A 13,936-nucleotide genomic window follows, 5' to 3' on the forward strand; every position below is an offset into this window, starting at 1 on the left:
CTTTGTCGGCAATTTATAGGCTTTTCCATTTCGCTGTACACTTTCCAGCCTAGAATGTAGAAAGAATAGTATGTCTCTATGCAAATGGGTAAATTATTACCGGTTGTGATTTAAGCCAAAATGCAGCTGTCTTAGGAAGAGAGCAGAAGGTTACGGTCTCTGATGAACTAGAATTCCCAAATGCAGAGTCTATAAAACTTTCGAGAGGTTTTGCGTGTTTGTCCTCAGTATCTGTGATCATTTTCTCCCTTAGCAACGACCTGTTCTTCGTCAAGCGAGGAAGCTGCTTTCTCTGAACTGCTTTATACTCGGAGACGCTTGTCCTGCCTGGAAGTGAGCAAACAATGAGTAGCTTTCTTCTGTATCCACTTTTTTTCACTTGATGGTAAAATATTCAAGTGGGGATTCATTTGGGCTAATTTTGGTAATTTCTTCTAAAAATGTCAATAGAAGAGTTTCAGACCATCGGTTAAGCAGAGAGGGTATTTACTCCCGTCGGGGAGGAGAGCCTGCCAGGAGTCTGCGTGTGCGTACACGCGTGTGTAAGAGGGCTCTGGCGTTGTTCCTCTGGCCGACGGTTTTCCTCCACAGGACCAGTTTCCTTCTGTCCCTTGTCCCGTAGCCTGCGGCCCTGGGTGCCCACCGCCGCCACCACCGCCACTGCTCTCCCGAGCACCGTGGCGACACGTACAGTAGTGTGCCCTGTCACCTTGGTATGCAGCCGTCCCTGCGTCAGCCGACAACGCACCGTAGACCAACCCAGGAGCCGAGGGGAGCTTGGGCTTGGCCTTTTTCTCCACCCGACCCTGAGTGCGCCCCTGCCTCCCCTCGGCGCTCCCGTCACCCTCACAGCACCCGGGGGAGCCGGTCGCCCCACCGTCCCCGTCCTCGTCCTCAGATCGTCGGTGCACAGCACGGTCAGCGGGGAGTCCGGCGACCAGGACCGCGGGCAGCACCCAGTGGCCGCGGCGCTCTTCTGGCCTGTGCTCCCGGCGAAGGCTGCTGCCGGCCTGGCCTGCGGGGTCTTCCGAGGAGTAGCATCCCCGAGCCTCCCCCCAGCAGCCTCCTCCCTGGAAGCCTCCTCCCCCAGCAGCCTCCTCCCCCAGCAGCCTCCTCCCCCAGCAGCCTCCTCCCCCAGGAGCCTCCTCCCCCAGCAGCCTCCTCCCCCAGGAGCCTCCTCCCCCAGCAGCCTCCTCCCCCAGCAGCCTCCTCCCCGGGAGCCTCCTCCCCCAGAAGCCTCCTCCCCGGGAGCCTCCTCCCCCAGCAGCCTCCTCCCCCAGGAGCCTCCTCCCCCAGGAGCCTCCTCCCCCAGCAGCCTCCTCCCCAGGAGCCTCCTCCCCCAGGAGCCTCCTCCCCCAGCAGCCTCCTCCCCCAGGAGCCTCCTCCCCCAGCAGCCTCCTCCCCGGGAGCCTCCTCCCCCAGAAGCCTCCTCCCCGGGAGCCTCCTCCCCCAGCAGCCTCCTCCCCCAGGAGCCTCCTCCCCCAGGAGCCTCCTCCCCCAGCAGCCTCCTCCCCAGGAGCCTCCTCCCCCGGGAGCCTCCTCCCCCAGCAGCCTCTTCCCTGGGAGCCTCCTCCCCCAGAAGCCTCCTCCCCCAGCAGCCTCCTCCCCAGGAGCCTCCTCCCCCAGCAGCCTCCTCCCCCAGCAGCCTCCTCCCCCAGCAGCCTCCTCCCCCAGGCGCCTCCTCCCCCAGGAGCCTCCTCCCCAGGAGCCTCCCCCCCAGCAGCCTCCTCCCCCAGCAGCCTCCTCCCCAGGAGCCTCCTCCCCCAGCAGCCTCCTCCCCCAGCAGCCTCCTCCCTCAGCAGCCTCCTCCCCAGGAGCCTCTTCCCTGGGAGCCTCCTCCCCCAGCAGCCTCCTCCCCAGCAGCCTCCTCCCCAGGAGCCTTCTCCCCAGCAGCCTCCTCCCCCAGCAGCCTCCTCCCCAGGCCCAATGGCCCAGAGCCAGGGGAGCTGGGCTCCTCTCTGTGCTTCCTCCAGGCCTCCTCCTCCTCCTCCTCTTCGTGTCCGTGCTTTCCTTCCTCCTCATCCTCTGGCTCTGGTTCTTGCTCTCCCCGTCCTTGTCCACATGGCTCGGCCTCTTGCTCCAGGCCCCGGAGCTGCGCGTCCACGTCTGCATCCACGAGGCGCTCCCCGGCCTCCTGTAGCTCGTCCCCTTCTCCTCGGTCTTTCAGTCGTGAGCTCCTTTGGCCATTTCTCTTCTTTCTTCCCTTCGAGCCCCCCTCTTTACTCCCAGGCTTCCTTCCGGTCTCTGTGTTCCCAGTTCCCTGCTCTTGGGAAGAAGCTCCCTTCTTTCAGAGTCTTTGTTCACATTTTCTTCGATCATCTGCATCTTCTTCATCGTCCTTCAGCCCTGCTCCTGGCCGCCCCCCCCTCCCCCCCGCGGTTCCTCTCACCATCTCTGCTCTTCGCCCTCCATCCACTGCCGTCCTTATTCCGACCTGAGCTCAGTCGCAGGCCCGGGCCCGTTGCCCTTCCCGCTCCCGTTCACATCCCTTCCCTCTTCCTCTCTGTCCTTTATCGACTTCCTTTTCCACTTCCTCCCTGCCTGTCCCCCAGTTTCTTGTGTGTGTCTCTGAATGCGCTGATTTCTTGGGATATCAGGTCTCTCTGGTTTTCTCCCATTCCTACCACTTCTATCGTCCTCTGTGGTAAATGGGTACTTGGTCAGTGAGGCCTGGAGAAGTGTCTGGAAACTTCCTCCTTCTCTTTCCTCCTCCCGGGATGAGAGTCAGACTCTTGTGAGCGGGCACCGAGCTCCCCAGAGATGCGTGTATTCAAACGTCAAAGGCCCTTTGACCATCTGATCTTTCAGTCTCCCCACGGGAGGTGCCTGTCGTTGCTGACAGTGTGGCCCAGCCTTCGCTCCAGAAGCTGCTTTGCTTCCCATTCACCAGTGCGCCTTCGTCCTGGCATCAGCTCTAACAAGCAGCTTCTACGCTCCATAACCTGGATGCAAAGGGGGCAGTTCCGGCTCCGTGAGCTCCCAAATCTGAAGGCTGAAGCTGCCCGGATGCCCCTGTACCCCCAGCTCAAGGCCAAGGCGCACTTAGCAGCCAGTTGTCTTACGAGCATGTCTGGAGCTTTCTCAGACGTGTCACCAACAAAAGTCCTATTAGCAGGACCACAATTTTCATCATTCTCCTTCATCTTGAAGCCTTGGTGATCCTTTCTTGTTCCCAAATGCCTTCCAACCACCGACACGCGGGCCCTGAGCAGCCGTGATGTCCACTGGCACAGGATCCCTTGAGGCCCCCGGACGTGCAGGGGGAGGAGAGTCCGGCGTCCGTGGGGGTCAGACCCCTGACGGGAGCGCGGGGATCCCAGGAGGGAGGGCAGCGGTCTGCCAGCGGGGGGTTGGCCCCGGCCTCACGGCCTCTGGGCCCCGGGTCACGCGAGGGCTCTGCCGCTGCCCCCAGGTGTGTGCACATTGCTGGCCTCACGTGGGTCACGCGGGCCAAGGCCACACTGCGGGCAGCCGCTGGGCCGGCGGGGGTGGACGGAGCCGCTCCACGTGCAGAAGGGCGAGCCCTGCGGGTGTGGAGGCGCCCACGCGGGCCCTGGACGGGATTCGGGACGCCTCGCACCCCTTCTTTTCTCTCGGACCAAAGAAGTTGGCATCAGACTCTGCTTCCGGATTGCCTTCCCTCCTTTTCTCCATGATCTGATATTTTAAAATACGGAGTAAAAAAGGGGTTTGTATCCAATAAGGACCGTGACGAGCTTAGCAGTGACTTTCAAGTGCTGACTTTTCTCCATTGTTACGTTTTGTTTTGTTTGTTTGTTTTTTAAGATTTTATCTTTAAGGAACTTCTGTGCCCGACATGGGGCTCCGCAGCCGCACGGCCTACCAACCCAGGCAGCCGGGCGCCCCGCAGGTGCATTCTTAAAACTTAAAAAAAATACCTGCCAGCCAATGTTCCGTTAGTAATCAGCTTTCCATATTATTTAAAATAGTTCTTGAAGGGAACAAAAAATCCCAAATATGCAGTCTCTCTCTCTCTAGAGCTCTAATATATTTATTTGGGTTTGTGACCATGTTCCGTGCCGTATTTTAGAAGTTGTGTGGTCATATGGGTATATATGGGGTTGTGGTTGTTAATTTTGTTTTCAGACTTTCCCCAGACGCCTTGAGATAATAGGTGATGATGTGAAATGTTACCGAATCAGAGTTGAGTCACGTCCCTTGGAAAGTTACTTAACCTTTTGGGCCTCATTCGCCCCATTTATACGAATGGTGAAACCTCTTTTATCAGCCTATTGTAAGGATTACATTATATGAAAAGTGACTGGCATGGCATTCAGGTCACAATAAATGCCTAATAAACGTTTGTTCTTTTTCCTTCTGAAAATAATACCGTCTAAATCAAATAGTGCCACAGGTTCGGTACAGCAAAGCGCTTCATTCCCTAAGCATTACTCATGAGAAAAGCAGCTACGTGCTCGTCTTTATTTCACAATGAGTTAAGTATAAACCCAGCCAGCTTTATTTTCATATAACCTGACGCTAAAGCGCCCAAAAACAAAACGAAAAGCCCGTCCCGGTAGCCTCCTCTCCCTGTTTAACCCTAACTGCTGGTCCCGCGGCATCTGGGCCTCCTCGGCTCCCTCCGCTTCCAAGCAGAGGAGCACTGCCCGCTCTCGGGGTCCCCGCAGGAGGGCCCGCGTGCTCACACCTGTTTTCGTAAACCAAGGACATCAACCTCCTTTTCCACCATGCGGGTGTTGGGACCGATGGTGCAACGTGGGTCAGCGGGCTGGCCCCCCACCCGGCGGCTCCAGTGTAACGGCACAGGCACTTGGCAGGAGACAAGGCCAGTTCCACTTCAGAATGTCCCTGAAGACAGTGAAAACTACTGACTTCATTAATCCGGGCCTCCAAGAACGTCTCTTTCTCCTACACCGTCTAAGTGGGGAGGACACAGAAAGCACCCGTGCAATTGAGTTGTGAGCTGAACAAACCACTTTTTTTGTGAATTCATTCTCGTGTGAAACAACAACAGCTGTACAGGGGGGACCCGGGTGGCTCAGCGGTTTAGCACCTGCCTTCGGCTCAGGGCGTGACCCCAGGGCCCCCCGGGATTGAGTCCAACATCGGGCTCCCCGCATGGAGCCTGCTTCTCCCTCTGCCTGTGTCTCTGCCTCTCTCTCTCTCTCTGTGTCTCTCATGAATAAATAAATAAAACCTTCAAAAACAGAAAAAGAACAACAGTTGTACGCATTCAGACTTGAATACCTGACATACATTTTCTCAAAAAATTAACTAAGTGAGTCACCTCCAGGAAAAAAAAAAAAAAAAAAAAAACAACCGCCAGGGCTTGTTGCCAATGATAAAAATCAAATCTTCAAGCAAAAATAAGGATTCTGGAAAACATATCGACCACTGTGAGTGTGACGTCTTCCCCGATACGTAAAGACTTTGCTGACAAACCCAGTGATAGGAACAAGTGGTTTTTATTTTTCCATCCAAATAATGCAATGCGACAACACTTAGAAGATCTGCACAATTCACATTGCTAAATGACCAATGCATGATATTACAAAACTCTGCATTTAAAATAGAAGGCCGATGATCTTTATGCGACACAGAACTACACGTTCACTGATGTGATTTTGGCTTCCACGGCACAAGTAACTTTAAAAAACTCGCACCAGTCAAGTCCTGAAGAGCCACAGCCACCTGGGCAGACGATGAAAATACTCTTCCCTCTTCAACTACGCGTCCGCATCAGGCTGTATTTTCTCCTAAGGCTTCAACCAAAACAAGATCCCAAGAGCAAAGGCAGCAGGAGCTATGAGAATCCCGATGTCTTCCATCCAGTGAGAGATTGAAGCGATATGTTTGTGGTGGAAAATGCTCATTTTCATAGAAACGTAACTGCATGTAATGGGTTTATTATTTTCAAAATTGCCTTCAATAATGTTCTCAGCTGTAATTTTGTAATATGATAAATAACCCGGATAGAACTGCACGAACCAAGCTCTTCAGGCTTCACATAATCTTTTTTTTTTTTTTTAAAGATTTTTATTTATTTATTCATGATAGTCACACAGAGAGAGAGACAGAGAGGCAGAGACATAGGCAGAGGGAGAAGCAGGCTCCATGCAGGGAGCCCGACGTGGGATTCGATCCCGGGTCTGCAGGATCGCGCCCCGGGCCAAAGGCAGGCGCCAAACTGCTGCGCCACCCAGGGATCCCGGCTTCACATAATCTTTAAGAGAGTAAAAGGGTCTTGAGACCAAAAAGGGTCGAGCACGTAATACAAATCCTGTGAACCTTCCCTACCCACCTGCCACCCGGGCCTAAAGATGTGCTTTCTCCCCACTTTCATCTGCTCTCAAATTTCCTGCTTCTCATATATACCTTGTATTATAATTATTTGTGTGCGTAGTGTTTTCATCTTGAATATTCGATCTCGGGCCCTAACGTCTTGAATGATCGCTCAGCGGTTCCGCTAACGTCCTGGGCCCTGTGGGTGAGACACTGTGTCCTTGGGCCCACGCATACAATGACAGTCGGACTTAAGAACGTGTTTCCTCCTAACTAGGAAAGGGTACCGAATACCATTCCTCGTCGGAGGACGTGTGGGCCCCGTGCCGTGGCTCCCGTACACCGGGAGGTGGGGCCCTTGTAGGGGGGCAGCGCCCAGACTGGCGGGTCAGGCAGATGTTAGGTTTCAAAAAGGCAACATCTGCGTCCCCTTGGGGCTTTCAGGCAGCGGAGGAGAGTGGTGAACCCCTTCACCACTGAGATGGCGAGTGTGCCCACAAGTAAGTGGGGTCCCGATGGGGGACAGGCGTCTAAAGCCCGTTGGGTTGGGAGAGAAGGAAGTTCTTCCTCCTTGTAGACGATTCCTAGGTTGTCTCAATGTTTTAGAAGAGTCACAAGTAAATTGCCTTGGCTCCTTTTCCACAGTGAACGTGGGGGAATGAATGGAGTGGAGAGACCTAAGGCTGCCCCGGGCAAGCGGGATTGAATTAGGAAACGCGTCCCGTGTATCCCTGAGGATAGAATCGGGCCGCCGGGAAGCAGCCCAGAGAGAAAGCAGACAGACGCTTCCTCCGCGTGACGTGAGTGGGCGCAGGCCTACCGTTGACAATCAGCCTCCTCCTCCAGGAGGACCGCAGGTCCTCACCTGCTGACATCCCCCACTCTGAGGATGGAAGGCCCTCAAGGAGGCCACGTTCAGTGAAGGCAGAGGTATTCCAGAAGGCACGGTGAAGAGCTGGCCGAGAGAGAGGACGGGGAGCAGGGGTGGGGAGAAACGGGAAGAAGAATAAGGTGGTGCTGAGATGAGAGCCCGGGAGGCACTTGGGATTCCAACCAAACAGCAGGGATCAGAGCTCTAGGGGAATGGATCCACCTGAAAGTCAGGATCACACTAGAAATAAGGCGGTTTCCGTGCACGACGTCGTCTCACGGCCCGGCGCAGTCACCCTGACCGTTGGACCGCCTCTTCCCACATCGGGGTCAGCAGTCTACACCCCGGCTCTCAGTTTCGAATAGAATTGATGCTACTAACATCCAGGTTGTTAAGAAACCCCACAGCGCATCTCTGGCTAGAGAAGCACAAAGTACCCAAGGGGGGAAAACCGTGTTTGAATTGTCTTCTGAAGGCCGTCGAAGCCCTCTGGACGCTGCTGCGCGCGGCCCACGGACCAACCCCCTGTCGATCACGAGTGTGTTGAGTTTGTGGGTAGCACAGGTTGTTATCAGGGAGCCGGGGGGCTTCGGACAGACACAGAAGCCTCGGTTTGCCAGAGATCAGATCCAGAGGAAAGGCGAGAGGGATGAACCCCCGAGACGGTTTCAGCACCGTTCTTACCTACAGTTGAGGAAACTGAGGCACAGAGAACTTGCCCAAAGTCGCATGGGCTGTCCCTAGCAGAGTAGGATTCAAACCCAGATCAACCCAAGTGCATCTGCGTGTGCAGGGAAGGAGGAGCTGCGCCGAGGGGTGCAGGGCTGCTACCCCGGGCTCCCCAGTGCGGCCGCTGGCCAAGGACAGAAACCCCTCGGGTCCCAGGACGGAGGGCCCCACTTTGGCCGGCATCGACCTCCAGGTGTCTTCTACAGTGTGGTGCAGGGGAAGCAGGCGCGGTGAGTGGCCAGGTGCAGCCAGGTGGGCGGCGGGGACTCTGGGAGCTGCAGCGAGAGGCCACTGGTCGGGGCGGGGAACCCAGGCCCCGTGGAGCAGGTGGCCGGAGCTCCTGGCCTCACGGGCGGTCACCTGCGGGCTCGGCCCGATCCTGGCTGCAGTCAGTCCACGGCGTGGCCCGAGCAGGGTACTTAAGAAACAGAGGCCTCAGGTGTGCGGGCGTGCCGTCGGGTCGGGAGCACGTCCCCCACAGCAGTAGCATCGTGGGCGCAGCGCCTTGGGCTATTGTCCTCATCTGTTTAAAAAAGAAAAGGTGTTTGTTAACAGCTTGCACCGGCGGTTCCCAAATAGGAGCTCGGGCAGGGACTTTCTAATGTCCCCTCTAGGACTGACCGCCTCTCGGGAGGCTGCTTGCCCGACGTCATCATTCTAAGATCGTCACTTCGGGCTCAGCGGGTGTGACCGCTTGTGCTCCTCGCAGTCCCGGAAACGGCGTGGTGTCACGGCCGCGGCCCAGGTCGGAGCCCCACGCGGACTGACCCCTGCCGTGGGGAAGAGCTGCAGCCGCCGACCGGAAGGGACGCCCAGGCCTGGCGGTGGGACCCGCGCCTCAGAGCTCCGTGGGCCCGCCTCCGAGAACCCCGAGTCCGGGTCAGGACTCCCGAAGGTCCGCTGGACACCACTGGAGGCCGAAGCAGAAACTTTACAAGACGCAGAAGCCCTTGCAAGTTCACGTGTTAAAGATTTTTCTAAAAAAACACTTATTGTCGGGCGCCTCCTGGGTGGCTCAGGGCATGACCCCGGTGGCCCGCAGGCCCCGCTGCCCGGCCAGCCTACTCCCCGGGGGCCGCGATCGTCGGGCCACTGCGCAGCCCACCCCCCTCACCCCCCCCGGGACAGGCACGTGCAGGCAAGTCCCAGTGGCCCAGCCCGCGCGGGGCCAGGGTGAACCTGCCAACCTGGCGCGGCCCCCACTCCCCCTCCAGGGCCTGTGATTCTTGCTGCTGTGGAGTCACCCAGTCATGCCCCGAGATCTTGGGGGTCCAGGGAGGCCCACCGTGGAAAACAGAGAGATAGAGTTCTAAACAGCCCCCGTCCTGAGCCCTACACGACCGGCGGAAAGTCCCCGGGGGACACCGCGGCCCACAGGGGGCAGACGTGCACCGGAGCCGGCAGGCCGGGCCCTTCCCGGGCGCCTGCTGGTGGACGGGCTGCAGTACGGCAGGCTGGGCCCCCGTCGCCCCCCGTCGCCCCCCGTCGCCCCCTGTCGCCCAGGGGTGATGACCCTCTGCACCCTGCGCGCCTCCCCTGTCTGTGCCCCGCCTCTGGGAGAAGACGGGAACAACCCCAGCAACTCACGTAAAAAAATACGACTCCTGGAGCCCGTCCAGGAATCTAAGGGGACCTAAGTGAGCGGGTGAGCGGGGACAATGAAAGGCCTCCTCCCGCCAACAAGGGGTGGGAAATCAGGGCCCGGCCTTGGCATCAGCGACCGGGGAAGCCGCTGGGGGATGGGGGGGTGACTTGTGCTGACAGGCTTCCCACCCCCCAGGAAACCGTATCTCCGTGACCCTAGAGCGTGACCAGTCAGCACGAATATTCCCAGAAGACAGTGATTGGGTTTTATTTTTAATCTTGGGTATTTACATGTACACAGGAACACAAAAGAAAAAACATCATTTCATACCTCTCACTTTTTGTGTGCACTCAACTACTACAATACACAAAAAGTGCAGCAATCCCTCCACTCTCCCACGACGTGGCTACTGTTCATTTGGCACCCGTCCTTCTGGATGGATGGGTGGGTGGATGGGTGGTGGACGGACAGGTGGCCAGGTGGGTGGGTGGATGGGTGGATGGGTGGATGGGTGGATGGATGTGTGGGTGGGTGGATGGATGGGGGTGGATGGCTGGGTGGATGGCTGGGAAGATGGGTGTGTGGATGGATGGGTGTGTGGGTGGATGGGTGGATGGATGGATGGGTGGTGGATGGCTGGGTAGATGAGTGGATTGGTGGATGGGTATGTGGATTGATAGGTGGACGGGTGGATGGATGTGTGGGTGGGTGGATGGGTGGGTGGATGGATGGACGGGTGGCCAGGTGAGTGGGTGGATGGGTAGATGGGGGGTAGATGGGTGTGTGGATGGATGGGTGGATGGATGGATGGATGGATGATAGAGATACTGACTGAATTTTTTGTTTGTTTGTTTTCTTAACAAAGAAAAAGATAGAGTCCTATTGGCTGCCTGGGCAACCTCAAGCCCAGCACCTGCAGACGAGGGCTCGGTGGGGCCAGCCATCCCCCACAGGGCCCACTCACGGACAAGAGCCGGGTCCGCCTCCCGCCCCCCCCCCCGCCCTGTCTGTCAGAACATGAATGCTCGAAACAGGACCACAAAAATTCTATTATTTAAATGATTCCATTGAGCAAATCATCATATTAACACCAAAGTATGAGCCACACAAGATTATTACAGAAATTAGTCACAAATATATGTAATATGTAAATTCTATGCATATATACAAATATTTTTACAGTACATCTTAAGCACTATAGGTTCTATAAATTGTACATATATATATATATATATATATATATATATATATATTTTTTTTTTTTACGGTGCACTATACTCAGTAGTTCTATGGGGCCTGAACAGCTCTTCACCTCGGCGCTGTTCCCCCACCTATGGCAGCTGCTCTTGCTCTTGACCCAGCGCCACAGCTGGAGGCCAGGAGCTGCCAATTTTACACGACAGGGCACCTTTCAGTCCCGTCCCGGAATCTCTATGCCTATATTTATTGCCGTAATATCAAAATCTAAACGTGAGCCCTTGGTAAGTGTTCCCACTGGACTTCCTGTCTTCCCACGTCCGTAACAGGCCGCGGCCAAGCGTCCAGGGCCGTCCTCCAGCCCCACAAAGGAGCCGGGGCTCTCCCCGGGCCGCCCCTTCAGGTCTGTGTTCTCCCAGCCGCCCCCAGAGGCTACCTCCACCCCCTCTGCTGCCCGCCGGCCGCTGCCAACCACAGCCACCACCCTGCCTGCCCGTCAAGGTGAGGGCCTGGCCTGTTCCCCCAGAGGTGAGGGACGGGCGCAGCCCTTCTAGGGTCACGGTCACCAGCACAGGTTCTCAGCCCTGCAGAGGTCCCCGGGCTGGGGAGGAGCAGTTAGCTACATCGTCACGCGCCCGCCCGCCCACTTAACCTCCATGAGCAACGTTTACCGAGAGGAAGGCACCGAGGATGTCCTTGCCACACACTCTGAATCCCAGGTGTGTCCGGAAGGTGCATGTATCCTTCCCCGATTGTAGCCTGTGTCTCCTCTGGACCGGGCGCGGCCTTAGCGCAGGTTGCAGGGAGAGAGGACAGCATCTCAGAACGAGAGCATCAGAACTGGGAAGAACACCGCCCTAGACCATTAATCCAGCGCCTTGGTCTCAGAGGTAAGTCAACGGGCTCGGGAAGTTGAGGGGACGTGCCTACAGATCCACAGATAACTGGGTCAGGAAACTTTTTTTTTTGGATCGGAGGAGTCTTGGAAATTATCAAGTCTAGCCAGGCAGGTGGGCCCCTGGGAAAGAGTATCTTCAATGCCACCCCCCCCCCAACCTTCAGCCTAATTCTCTTAACTCTCACCTTGTCAGGTGTGTGGCCTGCCCGGGGCCAGACCTCTCCGGGTGGTCCCCTTTTTCTACCTCCCCCTACCCCCGTAAACAAGACAAACCACTCCTGCCCAGACTATCACAGCCTCCCCGCTGAAGCCAGCTCCCCAGGTTGAGAAACAAGCTGATACACAAATGCCTCCCACTCCAGCCGTTACAAGCTGATAATGGCTCCGAGGGGTTCTATACTCATGGATTTTCTTCGACTCAGTTTTTGAAAAGACTCAATTCATGTGGCTCAAAATTCAAACAAAATAAAAATCCTCACTCCTCCACCTGCCTGTCACAGAGCCAATTCCACTCAAATCCTCAGGTAACCATTCTTATTAATTTCTTGTATATCTTTTCAGAGTTTCTTTGTACTCCTCTAAGCAGAAATAGATGATAGATAGATAGATGATAGATGATAGAATTTATTGATTTTCACAGAGAATCCTTAAGAGTTCTCAGACCTGTAAGCCAAAGAAATCTTGACAGAACTGTCAGGCACTCTAAAAATCTCATTGAGCAATAGGTTTTTCCCAGAGCCCCTCTAGGCATGGCTTGTAAGTGGCTGCTTTTAATTTTCTAATGAAAATTAGTTCCAACGGGTCGTAACAAAACCGTCACCCAGAAAGAACCACAACCCACTGCCTCATTGTCAAGTCCGAAAGGAAGAAGGGGTGGGATTGGAGCAGCGCTGAGGCCCCTTTCGTCATGTCTTCATCCGTTTGGTGAACATTCCTACGGGCCAGACACTGAACCGGGGCCTGGGGACGCAGAAGTCGTCCCCGCACTCCTAGCAAAAGTAAAGTAACACAGACCAAGGTTATCACTTAGATTATTCCAACTGCAACCAACAGCAAATCCAACCCAAACAGGCCAATGTTTAAAAAGAAAATCGAGGGCAGCCCAGGTGGCTCAGCGGTTTAGCGCCGCCTTCAGCCTGGAGCATGATCCTGGAGATCCGGGATCAAGTCTCACGTCGGGCTCCCTGCATGGAGCCTGCTTCTCTCTTTCTCTCTCTCTGTATCTCTCATAAATAAATAAATAAATAAATAAATAAATAAATAAATAAATAATAAATATCGATCGCCTCCTATAACCGAAGCCTGCAAGGACAGAGTTGGCTTGGGGAACAGCTTGATTCCAAGCTTCAATGCAGGGGCATCTGGGGGGCTCAGTTGTGGAGCCGCTGCCCTTGCTCAGGTCGTGACCTCGGGGTCCCCGGATCCAGCCCCACGTCGGAGCTCCCGCAGGGAGCCTGCTTCTCCCTCTGCCTGTGTCTCTGTCTCTCTCATGAATAAATAAATAAAATCTTTTAAAAAAATAGAAATAAAGCTTAACTGCTGTCACTAGAACCCATCTCTTGGCTTTGCTCCCTCTTGGTTCATTCAATTCTCAGGCTAGTAACAGCGGCCCAGGCAACCTGCAGGTCACACCGTTACCACCTCAGGCCATTAGAAGTGAGTCAAGGGTCCCAAAGACCCAAACCAGCGGGGACTGGCTTCTATGGAGCACCTGCTGACTGGAGCCAATCGCTGAAGCCAAGGGATGGGCTCCACTGATTGGCCTAGACTGGGTCACATGCTCAATTGCACCCAATTTCACTGAAGGAAGGGTGGTACCCCAAAACAAAACAGGCACAGTCGCTATACATACAAACTAGGCCACTAGGCCTCACCAACGGGGACTATGCACCCCGTCCGGGTCACTGCAAGGGAGAGGAATATTTCAAAGGGGAGCTACAAGGTGCCGTAGGTCACCTGCCCCAGGGTGAGGCAGCAGCGACGCCTTCCCTAAGGAGCAGCCCCGGCCAAGTGAGGGCTGTGGGTTCACGCTCCGGGGAGGGCACAGTCGCGGGAAGGCCCAGGACGGGAGGGAGCAAGCCTTTGGGAGGAACGTAAGGCTCTGCAGGTCGCCTGCAGCCCCGAGAGCAGGCCTGGGGGAGGACAGAGGCCCAGGGAGACCCAGGGAGCCGTGGGGCACCCCGGGGCCCCCGAGCTGGGGTCAACTCTGACCGCCTTCCCTTCCCTGCTCAAAGCTGCAGGCCTGGGCACCTGGGGGCTCTGGCTGTCAGCGTCTGCCTTGGGCTCCGGTCATGATCCCGGCTCCTGCATCGAACCCCCACCGGGCCCCCTGCTCCGGGGAGCCTGCCTCTCCCCTGCCGCCCCCCCCTGCTTGTGCGCTCCCTCTCTGTGC

This window comes from Canis aureus, chromosome 28 (assembly GCF_053574225.1).
Source record: "Canis aureus isolate CA01 chromosome 28, VMU_Caureus_v.1.0, whole genome shotgun sequence".
In the NCBI taxonomy this organism is placed as follows: domain Eukaryota; kingdom Metazoa; phylum Chordata; class Mammalia; order Carnivora; family Canidae; genus Canis; species Canis aureus.